At 40.3% G+C, this 14,427-nt stretch overlaps 1 non-coding gene and 1 pseudogene across 1 annotated transcript; one reads left to right on the forward strand and one right to left on the reverse strand.

Moving 5' to 3' along the window:
* LOC148543969 (small nucleolar RNA R71) lies at positions 1–108 on the reverse strand. Its single transcript, XR_015902056.1, has one exon. It is a non-coding gene; the product is annotated as a small nucleolar RNA R71 (small nucleolar RNA).
* Positions 109–7,995: 7,887 nt separating this feature from the next.
* On the forward strand, positions 7,996–11,598 carry LOC107615176 (protein FAR1-RELATED SEQUENCE 9-like; annotated as a pseudogene).
* Positions 11,599–14,427: the final 2,829 nt, after the last annotated feature.

Genomic DNA, 14,427 nt, shown 5'->3' on the forward strand with positions numbered 1-14,427 from the left:
AAGCTTAGAGATGATGTTCAAACCTTCAGACAGAAAGAAGGTGAATCCCTCTATGAAGCTTGGGAAAGATACAAACAGTTGACCAAAAAGTGTCCTTCTGACATGCTTTCAGAATGGACCATCCTGGATATATTCTATGATGGTTTATCTGAGCTATCAAAAATGTCACTGGACACTTCTGCAGGTGGATCCATTCACCTAAAGAAAACGCCTGCAGAAGCTCAAGAACTCATTGACATGGTTGCTAATAACCAGTTCATGTACACTTCTGAAAGGAATCCTGTGAGTAATGGGACGCTTATGAAGAAGAGAGTTCTTGAAGTTGATACTCTGAATGCCATATTGGCTCAGAATAAAATATTGACTCAGCAAGTCAATATGATCTCTCAGAGTCTGCATGGAATGCAAGCTGCATCCAACAGTACTCAAGAGGCTTCTTATGCAGAAGAAGCTTATGATCCTGAGAACCCTGCAATAGCAGAGGTAAATTATTTAGGTGAACCTTATGGAAACACCTATAACTCATCATGGAGAAATCATCCAAATTTCTCATGGAAGGATCAAAAGCCTCAACAAGGCTTTAATAATAGTGGAAGAAACAGGTTTAGCAATAATAAACCTTTTCCATCATCCACTCAGCAACAGACAGAGAACTCTGAACAAAATACTTCTAATTTGGCAAACTTAGTCTCTGATCTGTCTAAGGCTACTGTAAGTTTCATGAATGAAACAAGATCTTCCATTAGAAATTTGGAAGCACAAGTGGGCCAGCTGAGTAAAAGGATCATTGAAATCCCTTCTAGTACTCTCCCAAGCAATACAGAAGAGAACCCAAAAGGAGAGTGCAAGGCCATTGACATAAGCACCATGGCCGAACCTACAAGGGGAGTGGAGGACGTGAATCCCAAGGAGGAAGACCTCCTGGGACGTCCAGTGATCAATAAGGAGCTTCCCTCTGAGGAACAAAAGGACTCTGAGGCTCATCTAGAGACCATAGAGATTCCATTGAACCTCCTTATGCCCTTCATGAGCTATGATGAGTATTCCTCTTCTGAAGAGAATGAGGATGTTACTGAAGAGCAAACTGCCAAGTTTCTTGGTGCAATCATGAAGTTGAATGCCAAATTATTTGGCATTGATACTTGGGAAGTTGAACCTCCATTGTTCATCAATGAACTAAGTGATCTGGATCAACTGACATTGCCTCAGAAGAGACAGGATCCTGGAAAGTTCATAATACCCTGTACCATAGGCACCATGATCTTTAAGGCTCTATGTGACCTTGGTTCAGGAATAAACCTCATGCCCCTCTCTGTAATAGAGAAACTGGGAATCTATAGGGTGCAAGCTGCTAAAATCTCATTAGAGATGGCAGACAGTTCAAGAAAATAGGCTTATGGACAAGTAGAGGACGTGTTACTAAAGGTTGAAGGCCTTTACATCCCTGCTGATTTCATAGTCCTGGATACTGGAAAGGAAGAGGATGAATCCATCATCCTAGGAAGACCTTTCTTGGCCACAGCAAGAGCCGTGATTGATGTTGACAGAGGTGAAATAGTCCTTCAATGGAATAAGGACTCCCTTGTGTTTAAAACTCAAGGATCTCCCTCTGCAACCATATAGAGGAAGCAGAAAAAGCTTCTCTCAAAGCAGAGTCAACCAGAGCCCCCACAGTCAAACTCTAAGTTTGGTGTTGGGAGGCCACAACCAAACTCTAAGTTTGGTGTTGGAGAGTCTCAACAAAGCTCTGCACATCTGTGAGGCTCCATGAGAGCCCACTGTCAAGCTATTGACATTAAAGAAGCGCTTGTTGGGAGGCAACCCAATTTTTATTTATCTAACTATATTTTTCTTAGTTATATGTCTTTGTAGGTTCATGATCATGTGGAGTCACAAAATAAATATAAAAATTGAAAACGGAATCAAAAACAGCAGAAGAAAAGTCACACCCTGGAGGAGCATCTGTCTGGCGTTCAGCGCCAGAACAGAGCATGGTTCTGGCGCTGAACGCCCAAAATGGGCAGCTTCTGGGCGCTGAACGCCAGAACAGGCATGCTTCTGGCGTTCAACACTAGAAATGGACACAAATGGGCGTTGAACGCCCAAAATGGCCACCAACCTGGCGCTGAACGCCCAGAGTTGTGTGCAAAGGCATTTTTACATGCCTAATGGGTGCAGGGATGTAAATCCTTGAACACCTCAGGATCTGTGGACCCCACAGGATCCACTCAGGATCTGTGGACCCCACAGGATCCACTCAGGATCTGTGGACCCCATAGGATCCCCACCTACCTCCACTCACTTCTTCTCACCACTTTCTTTCACACAACCCCATAAATACTCTTCCCCAAAAACCCTTCACCAATCACCTCAAACTCTCTTCCCCATCACCTCTTCACCACTCACATCCATCCACTCCTCCCCATAAACCTACCTCATAAACTCCACCTACCTTCAAAAATTCAAAACCAATTTTCCACCCAAACCCACCCATATGGCCGAAACCTTTCCCCCCCCTCCCTTCCCTATATAAAGCCCTCCATTCTTCATCAAATTCACACAACACACCCCTCTACACCCTTCTTGGCCGAAACACTCCCCACTCTCCCTCTCCTCCATTTCTTCTTCTTCATCATCTATTCTTTCTTTTATTGCTCGAGGGCGAGCAAAATTCTAAGTTTGGTGTGGTAAAAGCATAAGCTTTTTGTTTTTCCATTACCATTGATGGCACCTAAGACCGAAGAATCCTCTAGAAAGAGGAAAGGGAAGACAAAAGCTTCCACATCCGAGTCATGGGATATGGAAAGGTTCATCTCCAAAGCCCATCAAGACCACTTCTATGATGTTGTGGCCAAGAAGAAGGTGATCCCCGAGGTCCCTTTCAAACTCAAAAGAAATGAGTATCTGGAGATCCGACATGAAATTCAAAGAAGAGGTTGGGAAGTTCTAACAAATCCCGTCCAACAAGTCGACATCCTAATGGTTCAAGAGTTCTATGCCAATGCATGGATCACCAAGAACCATGATCAAAGTAAGAACCCGGATCCAAAGAACTATGTTACAATGGTTCGGGGGAAATACTTAGATTTTAGTCCGGAGAATGTGAGGTTGGCGTTTAACTTGCCCATGATGCAAGGAGATGAACGCCCCTACACTAGAAGGGTCAACTTTAATCAAAGGTTGGACCAAGTCTTTATGGACATATGTGTAGAAGGAGCTCAATGGAAGATTGACTCCAAAGGCAAGCCGGTTCAACTAAGAAGATTGGACCTCAAGCCTGTAGCTAGAGGATGGTTGGAGTTCATTCAATGCTCAATCATTCCCACTAGCAACCGGTCTGAAGTTACTATAGACCAGGCCATCATGATCCATAGCATCATGATTGGAGAAGAGGTGGAAGTTCATGAGATTATACCTCAAGAACTCTACAAGGTGGCTGACAAGTCCTCCACCATGGCAAGGTTAGCCTTTCCTCACCTCATTTGCCACCTATGCAATTCGGCTGGGATTGACATAGAGGGAGATATCCTCATCAAAGAGGACAAGCCCATCACTAAGAAAAAGATGGAGCAAGTAAGAGAGCCCACTCATGGAGCTCAAGAGGCGTATGAAGCTCATCACCATGAGATCCCGGAGATGCCTCAAATGCACTTTCCTCCACAAAACTATTGGGAGCAAATTAACACCTCCCTAGGAGAATTGAGTTCCAATATGGGATAACTAAGGGTGAAACATCAAGAGCAATCCATCATGCTCCATGAAATCAGAGAAGATCAAAAAGCAATGAGGGAGGAGCAACAAAGACAAGGAAGAGACATAGAAGAGCTCAAGGACATCATTGGTTCCTCAAGAAGGAAACGCCACCATCACTAAGGTGGATTCATTCCTTGTTCTTATTTCTTCTGTTTTTCGTTTTCTATGTTATGTGCTTATCTATGTTTGTGTCTTCATTACATGATCATTAGTAGTTAGTAACTTTGTCTTAAAGTTATAAATGTCCTATGAATCCATCACCTCTCTTAAATGAAAAATGTTTTAATTCAAAAGAACAAGAAGTACATGAGTTTCGAATTTATCCTTGAACTTAGCTTAATTATATTGATGTGGTGACAATGCTTCTTGTTTTCTGAATGAATGCTTGAACAGTGCATATGTCTTTTGAAGTTGTTGTTTAAGAATGTTAAATATGTTGGCTCTTGAAAGAATGATGACTAGGAGACATGTTATTTGATAATCTGAAAAATCATAAAAATGATTCTTGAAGCAAGAAAAAGCAGCAAAGAACAAAGCTTGCAGAAAAAAAAATAGGCGAAAAAAAAAATATAGAAAGAAAAAAAAGAAAAAGCAAGCAGAAAAAGCCAAAGCTCTTAAAACCAAGAGGCAAGAGCAAAAAGCCAATAACCCTTAAAACCAAAAGGCAAGGGCAAATAAAAAGGATCCCAAGGCTTTGAGCATCAGTGGATAGGAGGGCCTAAAGGAATAAAATCCTGGTCTAAGCGGCTAAACCAAGCTGTCCCTAACCATGTGCTTGTGGCGTGTAGGTGTCAAGTGAAAACTTGAGACTGAGCGGTTAAAGTCAAGGTCCAAAGCAAAAAAAAGAGTGTGCTTAAGAACCCTGGACACCTCTAATTGGGGACTTTAGCAAAGCTGAGTCACAATCTGAAAAGGTTCACCCAATTATGTGTCTGTGGCATTTATGTATCCGGTGGTAATACTGGAAAACAAAGTGCTTAGGGCCACGGCCAAGACTCATGAAATAGCTGTGTTCAAGAATCATCATACTAAACTAGGAGAATCAATAACACTATCTAAACTCTGAGTTCCTATAGATGCCAATCATTCTGAACCTCAATGGATAAAGTGAGATGCCAAAACTATTCAAGAGGCAAAAAGCTATAAGTCCCGCTCATTTGATTGAAGCTATGTTTCATTGATAGTTTGGAATTTATAGTATATTCTCTTCTTTTTATCCTAATTGATTTTCAGTTGCTTGGGGACAAGCAACAATTTAAGTTTGGTGTTGTTATGAGCGGATAATTTATACGCTTTTTGGCATTGTTTTTAGTATATTTTTAGTAGGATCTAGTTACTTTTAGGGATGTTTTCATTAGCTTTTATGTTAAATTCACATTTCTGGACTTTACTATGAGTTTGTGTGTTTTTCTGTGATTTCAGGTATTTTCTGGCTGAAATTGAGGGACTTGAGCAGAAATCAGATTCAGAGGTTGAAAGAAGGACTGCTGATGCTGTTGGATTCTGACCTCCCTGCACTCAAAGTGGATTTTCCGGAGCTACAGAACTCGAAATGGCGCGCTTCCAATTGCGTTGGAAAGTAGACATCCAGGGCTTTCTAGCAATATATAATAGTCTATACTTTGGCCAAGAATAGACGACGTAAACTGGCGTTCAACGCCAGCTTTCTGCCCAAATCTGGCGTCCAGCGCCAGAAAAGGAGCCAAAACCAGAGTTGAACGCCCAAACTGGCACAAAAGCTGGCGTTCAACTCCAAGAAGGACCTCTACATGTGCAACACTCAAGCTCAGCCCAAGCACACACCAAGTAGGCCCCAGAAGTGGATTTATGCATCAATTACTTACTCATGTAAACCCTAGTAGCTAGTTTATTATAAATAGGACATTTTACTAGTCTTTTTGACCATCTTTGGACGCCTGGTTCTTAGATCAGAGGGGCTGGCCATTCGACCATGCCTGGACCTTCACTTATGTATTTTTAATGGTAGAGTTTCTACACTCCATAGATTAAGGTGTGGAGCTCTGCTGTTCCTCAAAGATTAATGCAAAGTACTACTGTTTTCTATTCAATTCATCTTATTTCGCTTCTAAGATATTCATTCGTACTTCAATCTGAATGTGTTGAACATGACAATCATCATCATTCCCTATGAACGCGTGCCTGACAACCACTTCCGTTCTACCTTCGACTGAATGAGTATCTCTTAGATCTCTTAATCAGAATCTTCGTGGCGTAAGCTAGAATGATGGCGGCATTCAAGAGAATCCGGAAAGTCTAAACCTTGTCTGTGGTATTCCGAGTAGGATTCAATGAATGAATGACTGTGACGAGCTCCAAACTCGCGATTGCAGGGCGTTAGTGACAGACGCAAAAGGATAGTAAATCCTATTCCAGCATGATCGAGAACCGACAGATGAATAGCCGTGCCGTGACAGGGTGCGTTGACCATTTTCACTGAGAGGATAAGATGAAGCCATTGACAAGGGTGATGCCTCCAGACGATTAGCCGTGCCGTGACAGGGTATTGGATCATTTTCCCGAGAGATGACCAAAAGTAGCCATTGACAGTGGTGATGTATCACATAAAGCCAGCCATGGAAAGGAGTAAGACTGATTGGATGAAGATAGCAGGAAAGCAGAGGTTCAGAGGAACGAAAGCATCTCCATTCGCTTATCTGAAATTCTCACCAATGAATTACATAAGTATTTCTATCCCTATTCTATTAATTATTATTTTCGAAAACACCATTATCAATTTATATCCGCCTAACTGAGATTTGCAAGGTGACCATAGCTTGCTTCATACCAACAATCTCCATGAGATTCGACCCTTACTCACGTAAGGTATTACTTGGACGACCCAGTGCACTTGCTGGTTAGTTACACGGAGTTGTGAACCATGGTTTTGGCATCATGTTTTTGGCGCCATTTCCAGGGAAAGAAAGAGCAATGAACTTTACATAATTAAAGTGTAATCATGATTCCGCGTACCATCCATCAATATAAATAATCATCATCAATACTCGGCAATATTAATAATCTCCAACAATCATCATCATCCATAATAATTCCATACACCAATAATTAACATCAATTCACATATAATTACTCATACACCCACAACATTCAATCCTATCTTAGGGTCAACTAGCCTAAGTGTCCATGAACATTACATATTACATAAAGAAAACCGAAATCATAACTTAGCCGATTCCCAAATACTCCAACCACCAAAACGAAACCATCAAACTTGATCCAAAGCCTTAGCCAACTCCAACCAACACCAAAGCTCAAACTAACAACACATATATCACCAAAAATCAAAATCTAAGATACATAAAACAACTAAACACAAGGGTTTAGTAGAACCTTACCTTATCCAACGTGAGCAGGGGTAAAATCCAATAATTACCCGCTACTAGAGATCACCTAAACAAGAAAACCCACAAAATCTACTCAAAATCATAACCCAAAAACCCGCATAACTTAGGGCTGGAAACTGGGAATTAGAACGCGATTCCTTACCAGATTTTCTTAGATAGAAGGGAAGAGCTTGTCGAGAGCTTCGCGTGGCCGCAAACGGCTCGTCAATCGGAGCTCCGGATCAAAAGTTATGGCTCCCGAAAGGTGGAGGTGAATAGTAACCGCTCCCTTCTTCCTCTCTTCTCTCATAACCGCGCCCCTCTTTCTTTTGGGGAAGAAATGGGCTGAAAAGCTCATTAAGTGAGCTTATATATGTTGGACCTTGGGCCCGGTTTGGGTCCGGTCCAATCCGTTAGCATTTTTGGTCCGTTTGGCCCACTTTGGGCCAAAACCTTTAAGATTAGTATCCGGTTTTTTATTCTAAATTATTTTTATCCTTTCAAAACAATAAACCAATTTTCTAAATCTTATTTTTCTCAAAATACAGTACCGGACAGGCTTAAACTGGTTTGACCGGTTCGACTATCGGTTCTCGGTCTTTTTCAAAAAACACCTTTTTTGACTCAGAAAAATTCACTAAAACCAAATTTCACCTTTATATTTTCAAATTAAAACTTCTAAATTTTGAATCTATTCCGGGCACTAAAATTATTTTATTAAAACAATTTTACGTAAAAACGCGGGTTCTTACACTCGACGTAATCTAAATAATGAGTTGATACAACAATCTTTTGTATGCTTCAGGCATGGCTTTCGGAAGGCAAGAATTTGTAATGGAGTCGAAGTTGCTAATTGGAAAGGTGTGGCTGTGAGGTAGAAATGCGCGTCCATATCAAAAAGGATAGTGGCAGATGGATTGTAACATACTTTCAGGAAGTTCATAATCACAAGATGCTTGAGGACACACTTACTTTCATGCTTCCAAGACATAGAAGGATGAACTCGGCGGAAATTGATCAAATGAATATGATGTTAAAAGTCGGCATCAAGACCCCACAGATTTATGCATCGTTTGTGCAGACAGCAGGCGGGTATGAAAATGTTCCATTTTTGAAGAGAGACATGTACAACAGAATTGACAAGCAACGGAGGATTATTGGTGGGGATGCAAGTGCGTGCCTTAAGTTGTTGCAACGTATGGAAGTAGAAAATCCGGGAATGTTTGTTAGACACCTAGCGGACAAAGAAGGTCGTTTGGTGCATTTATTTTGGTGTGATAACTGTAGTCAACTGGATTATGAAATATTTGGGGATGTATTAGCATTTGATGCGACATATCGCAAGAATAAGTACATGTGTCCGCTGGTGGTTTTCTCGGGGGTTAATCATCACAATCAAACTATCGTGTTTGCTGCTGCCCTTATTGCGAATGAGACGGAGGAAACATATAAGTGGTTACTGCAGCAATTTTTGGAAGGCATGAAGGACAAGGCACCCGTATGTGTCATCACTGATGGTCATGGAGCCATGAAGAAAGCAATTGAATAAGTTTTTCCAAATTCGTATCATCGTCTGTGTGCATGGCACTTACTCCGAAATGCGACCTCAAACATAAGCAATCCTGTGTTCACATCTGAATTCAAGAAATGCATGTTATTTGACTATGAAGTGGCAGAGTTCGAAGAGCGCTGGAATAATGTGGTTTCTGAGCTAGGCCTACAAGGTAATCCCTGGGTGTGTGATCTATATGCTAGAAGACATATGTGGGCAACTGCACACATCCGTGGTAATTTCTTTGGGGGCTTCCGAACCACGTCAAGATGTGAGAGGCTTCACTCTATGCTCGGCAAGTTTGTGCATTCCCGGCACAACTTAAAAGACTTTGTTGAGCAATTCTTTCGATGTATCAATCAAATGAGGTCCCGGGAAGCTTTCTCTGACTTACAATCCACTGTTGGAGAGATGGTACTACAAAGCCCTCTACGATCGCTTGAAAGGTCTGCGGCAAGTGTACTGACAAGAGAGATATTTCTTATTTTCCGACCAATGCTTTCACAGGCTTGCACTTTAAAGGTAAGCTTGTGTACATTCACAGCATGTTCATATATCTACTCCTTATTCCGGTCTGGAGATTCTGCCCGAGAATGGCACGTTTCGCATTATCGAAATGGGTCATTCTTCAAGTGTTCGTGCATGAGGATGGAGACCCTTGGGATTCCTTGTGACCACATTATTTCAGTATTTCATCACCTTGATATCACTGAAATGCATGCGAGTGTAGTATTGGAGAGGTGGTCAAAAGATGCCCGTTCGAGGGTGAGGGCTTTCATGGAAAAGGGACCGTTTTGCTGGGATTCGATGGTTACCTGCCGCAATTGGATGTTGAATGACCTATGCAGGGAGTTGTGTGTGCTTGCTTTTGCACGAGTGGATGATTTTGTGGACGTCACTGGTAAATTGAGAAATGAAATTTTGCACTTGAAAAGCAAGAGAGTTTCTCCAAGTGGGGAAGGAGCTGATCCTCTGGTGTCATCTACTCTTGAGGATTGCGTAAGGGATCCACAGGTTCTACGTCACCACAAGCGCCGTAAATTTGGTGTTGGTTGGCAGCCATCTACCAAGGGTGTAAAGAGATGTGAAATTTTTCGTGTGGTTGGCCATAACCAATTATCTTGTTCAGAAAGGCATACACACGAACAAGGACACGCTGCTGTTGGCAGTGGTACCCACCGGAGGGCCGTTTACGAAGAGGCTGGATATAGTGAGTATCAAGATTCATGGGAAGAGGTTAGTGGAGTAGTATACGTTACGTTTTCCTTTTACGTAGTTAGTTTTTTCTATTATGTCATGAGTAGTATTTGATTTGTGGTTGATGCTGCCTTTGGTTAGTGCCACTTTTGGAGCAGTCACGATGCTAGTGAGAAACATGAAGATGAATCCTGCGAGGAAGACCATTACTTGGATGTATCTTTGTCGGAGCCATGATCGCTTTGCATGACTTGTGGAAGCAAGTGTGTTTGAATTGTGTTTTACCTTTCTAACAAATTAATGGATTAAGTCTAACGGTGTGCCGTGTTGTTTTATTTTATGTTGGCTAAATTAATGACTTAATTGTGATGTGCACAATGCACAAATCAGCAGGTCTGTTTTATTTTTGTTGGCTAAATTAATGACTTAATTGTGATGTGCATAATGCACAAACCAGCAGGTCGCTAAATCGTATGTAAGCAAAGGGATTGTGTATGTTGATTTCACGGTTTATAATTGATGGTAGTTTTCATATCACATATTCTTGCCTCAAATTCAAAGGCTGGAAAAATAATCAAGGCATAATTGAAGATCTTAACAAAAGACTGCCATAGTTGAAATGCATCCATAATCCATAATCCTGATTTCACGTTGTGATTGACTTTATTTTTTTTCCTATGAATGCTACCCTTTATTTTATTTTTTGTTGTCTCTTTAGTACTCAAATATCTCACATATATAATTCTTTTTTTTTTGTTTAAAAAAAATTACTTTCTCTCTGGCTATAGTAAAATTTGTAAGTGTAATTCTCGTATATTAGTTTATTATTATAATTTTGTTACAATATAAATTATTAATCCAAATAAAAGACCAAAGTAAATAATAAAAAACTAATTTTAACTAATAATAAAATTACAAATAAATAAAATTTATAGTTTAGAATAGTATTAATAAAAAGAGTACTGAGAGTACTAAGAAATTTATAAAAAATAGAATTTAATAAAGTATATTTTGATATATTATTTACATATTTTTTTAACAAAAAATGTATTTTATCTATTTTTATATGTTATATTTAATGTAATAATTAAATAATAATTTTTTTTATAGAATTGGTTCATAAAATTTATTTATATCTTTAAATTACACTAATAAAATAATATAAAATAATGAGTTCAATTCATGTTCTTTTCAGTTAATTTTCACTTAGAAGTGATTGTGAAACGTATGATCCAAAAACAGACTTAGCAGAGACACAAGACATAACAATCCATGACATTGCTAAAGTGCATCCATACTTCTAAATAACAACATTAGGGTATAATAACACAGTGACGACACAACATAACAACATAACAAAGCATGACATACTTGATGAAAAACTGAGCTAATACTAGTAGCATTGAGGTGTCAATAGATGCTTTGCAAAAAAAACTAAAAATCCTAGCTCTGAGCTAAGATGTAGAAGCATGGTTAGTTATCCATTGTGTTTGCTCATTGAATGGAGCTATTAACAAAGCGACAGTAGTGTGCAATCTGACACCATTTTCCTCTATTTGCAGCATTTTGTAGGCCAGGGAGGTTCCAGTAACAGAAATAATGATCATACGAAATGTTATAGCAACGTACGTGAGGTATCAGATTGCGTTGGAAGGTGCCACCCATGGCCATCCAGTTGAGGACCCAAATAGCCGAGGTCTCACTGCAGCGATATACACCGGCATTAAGTCATGAAAAAAAACACCACAGTTCTCAAGGGTTAAAGTAAATGGTTATAGGCAAGACATATACCGTGTCTGAGCAATAGGAAGGCCGTTGGCGGCAGCAATTCCAGAACATGTAATACATCCCACCTTGGTCGAGAAGTCCTCCTCATATGTGGACTCCGCAATGATTGCGGCCACATTGTCTCCCTGATTGTTTGAAGCAATTTATTAGATTTTTAATTTGTCAAAAAAGACTCGAGTTATTGGGCGTACTTGATCGTGAAGGTCTTACCAACTTTCTGATGAACGATTTTCGCTTCATAGCCTCAACCTCTCCCATTGATGCATCCAAGTAGTACAGCATGCCCTCCCTAAATGCAATGACCATGAGGTACCAGTGTCTGGAATCTTCCTTTATTGGGAGGTACACCTATGGGTAACAAGGGGTGGGCATTAACTAAATGCATAATATTATGACCTATGCACAAAGAAAAACCAGTAAAGCAGAAAGTAAACTATTTACATAGTTAAGGGTGAGAGATGGCTTCATCCATGTTTTTGAATAGTCGGCAACGAGTTGCTTCACCGATTTTCCCTGATGAATATCTGTCTGCATAAGACACATTGGGGTCAGTGTCTATACAATAAGAACTTCCTTGTTCACTAACATAGTAATGGCAGTGAATACCAAATATGAAGGTGGTAGACACCAAAAGGTTGGCTCCTCCATGCAATTGTTGTACTTAGTCAGCATCATTGCAAACATGTGGAAGATATTATCCACTGGAATTGCGCCTGGTGTTAGGGTCAACAACTCCTCCCTGCATGAGACAGGGTGTTACGAGTCCATCTCCGTCAAATACAATTTTCAAAGTTGTACAGTATAGAGTTAATTAAAAGTAAAAAAGAGCCTACATTGGATTTTTCTGGGTATCAAATGCATAGCTTGGGGCCCATCTTTGCGGTTCCGTCAAAGAATTTTCAGGCAGCAGTTTCATCTGGTTAGGGCTGACATGTGCCACTGAATTTTTGCTTCCAATGTGCAGTTGTGAAGGAGATTTTTTCATCACGCTACCAAAAACCTTCTCCCTATCACCGCTACCGTCGTTCGCCCTACTAGTGTCACTGGAAAAATTTCTTTCAGGCCCGGTCCTTTGGACGAGACCAAAGCGCGTCGACAAACGACTCTTTCCATGGCCCCTAATTGAATCATTTTTTACCAAGTCTCCAGGAGGGCTAAACCTTGGCTGATGGAATATCATCGTTGGTCGTCCGATTAGGAGAGGTGGAGGCATCTCTGTGACTCCCTTGTTTCCAGTCAAATTAACCCCACTGAGGGCTGGAGAAAGAGAACTCGAGCTGAGGTGTAGCCCATTGGTGGTTGTGAAATTTGTGGCCAATTCGTGACTAACGACCAATGAAGCCAGAGTCTTTCGTGTGGCTCCGTGGCCGATGCCCTACGCGCATTAAAGGGTATCCAAGTGAAGAAGATTGTAGGCCAATATACCCAAAGTACATTTTTTTCCTGATTTGAACATATGTGATATTCTTTTTTTCCTAAGGGTTGTTTGGGGCCAGGGAGAGTTCATGTCAGTACAACCCATTGCATTCAGCATCACAATTTTAACAAAATAATTTAAAATAGATGTCAAAAAATTTTGTAATCCTCAAAACTAATAAGTAATAATTTTGTATACCAAAAAATTTAAATTTTTTAACATAAAGAAAATATTTAAAAATTTTCAAGATATTAAAATAACACTATAATGAATAAGTAATACCGACCATATTTAAGTTGCGGAGAAATGAAATCTTTTCTTCCATACATAACACATTCATTTGTATTTAATCAATTACTAGTTTATGTCTTGCCAAGCTCTTAATCCATGCAATGGAGACACAACAGTGAAGTGCTAAAAAATCTATTTGGCTTCCTTACTTGATAGTCTCCTTTCAAATACCACAGTTATGACTAGTGAACAAATATCGTCACCATACCTTCGACGATGGTCTGCGTGATAAACTTTTGGAGCACCTAGATCTTTTGGAGCTACATCCTTCACGAGATCCACCAACTGGAGACGCCTCCTCCTCGTCAGATATTGCAATGGGCATAGTAACCTTCTCCACAATCTTGGCACTTGCAATCTTGTTAGTAATCTCTTCAACACGGAGCAGTGTAGTACACAAAAGCTCCATGCCAACCTCAATCTTGGCATGATGGGTTTCAAACAAATGAACTTTCATGGCCAACATATCCACCGCGGTAGCAAGGTCCTTAACAGCAGCGATGAGCTCCGAGTTGCACGTAGCTTTAGTCTGGAATAATGAAGAAACATGACACAGTTCTCAGCATCATTTTTTGTATAAGACATGACATGTTTGCAAAAAAATTTTACTTACACTATCCGACGGCTGTGTGCGGGTGGTTCCTTGGGGAATCTCAGGCATTTCAATGTCTCTGTTTGTTAGAGTAACATCGTCATTTCTGGATATGAGTGAGTGGACCTCCATGGAAGACAAGTAAAGTAGGTATAGTATGCTTGCTTCACATCCTCTTTATAGAGGAAAAATATTTTAATTTTTATATGTGCTGCTGTTTTCTAGTGGTTTGACTTTTCTAGTGGTTTGACATTTCTGTGTTGTCAAATTTTCTTCATGATGCCTATTTTAAACCTCGTATAGGCCAGGGGAGCAGCATTGCCATTCCCAGATAAGCGGGTCATCAGTTCAGGATAAAGATGCAGCAAACAAGTTACCGAAACTATCTAATCTGCCTGCAGTACTTTACAAATGTCAAAATCCATCCAGTCAAAGCAGTCGATCAGAGATTAATATCATCTATCGAGGGGTGCAA

The sequence above is a fragment of the Arachis ipaensis genome, chromosome B9 (genome assembly GCF_059453495.1).
Source record: "Arachis ipaensis isolate K30076 ecotype BB chromosome B9, ASM5945349v1, whole genome shotgun sequence".
Taxonomy (NCBI): domain Eukaryota; kingdom Viridiplantae; phylum Streptophyta; class Magnoliopsida; order Fabales; family Fabaceae; genus Arachis; species Arachis ipaensis.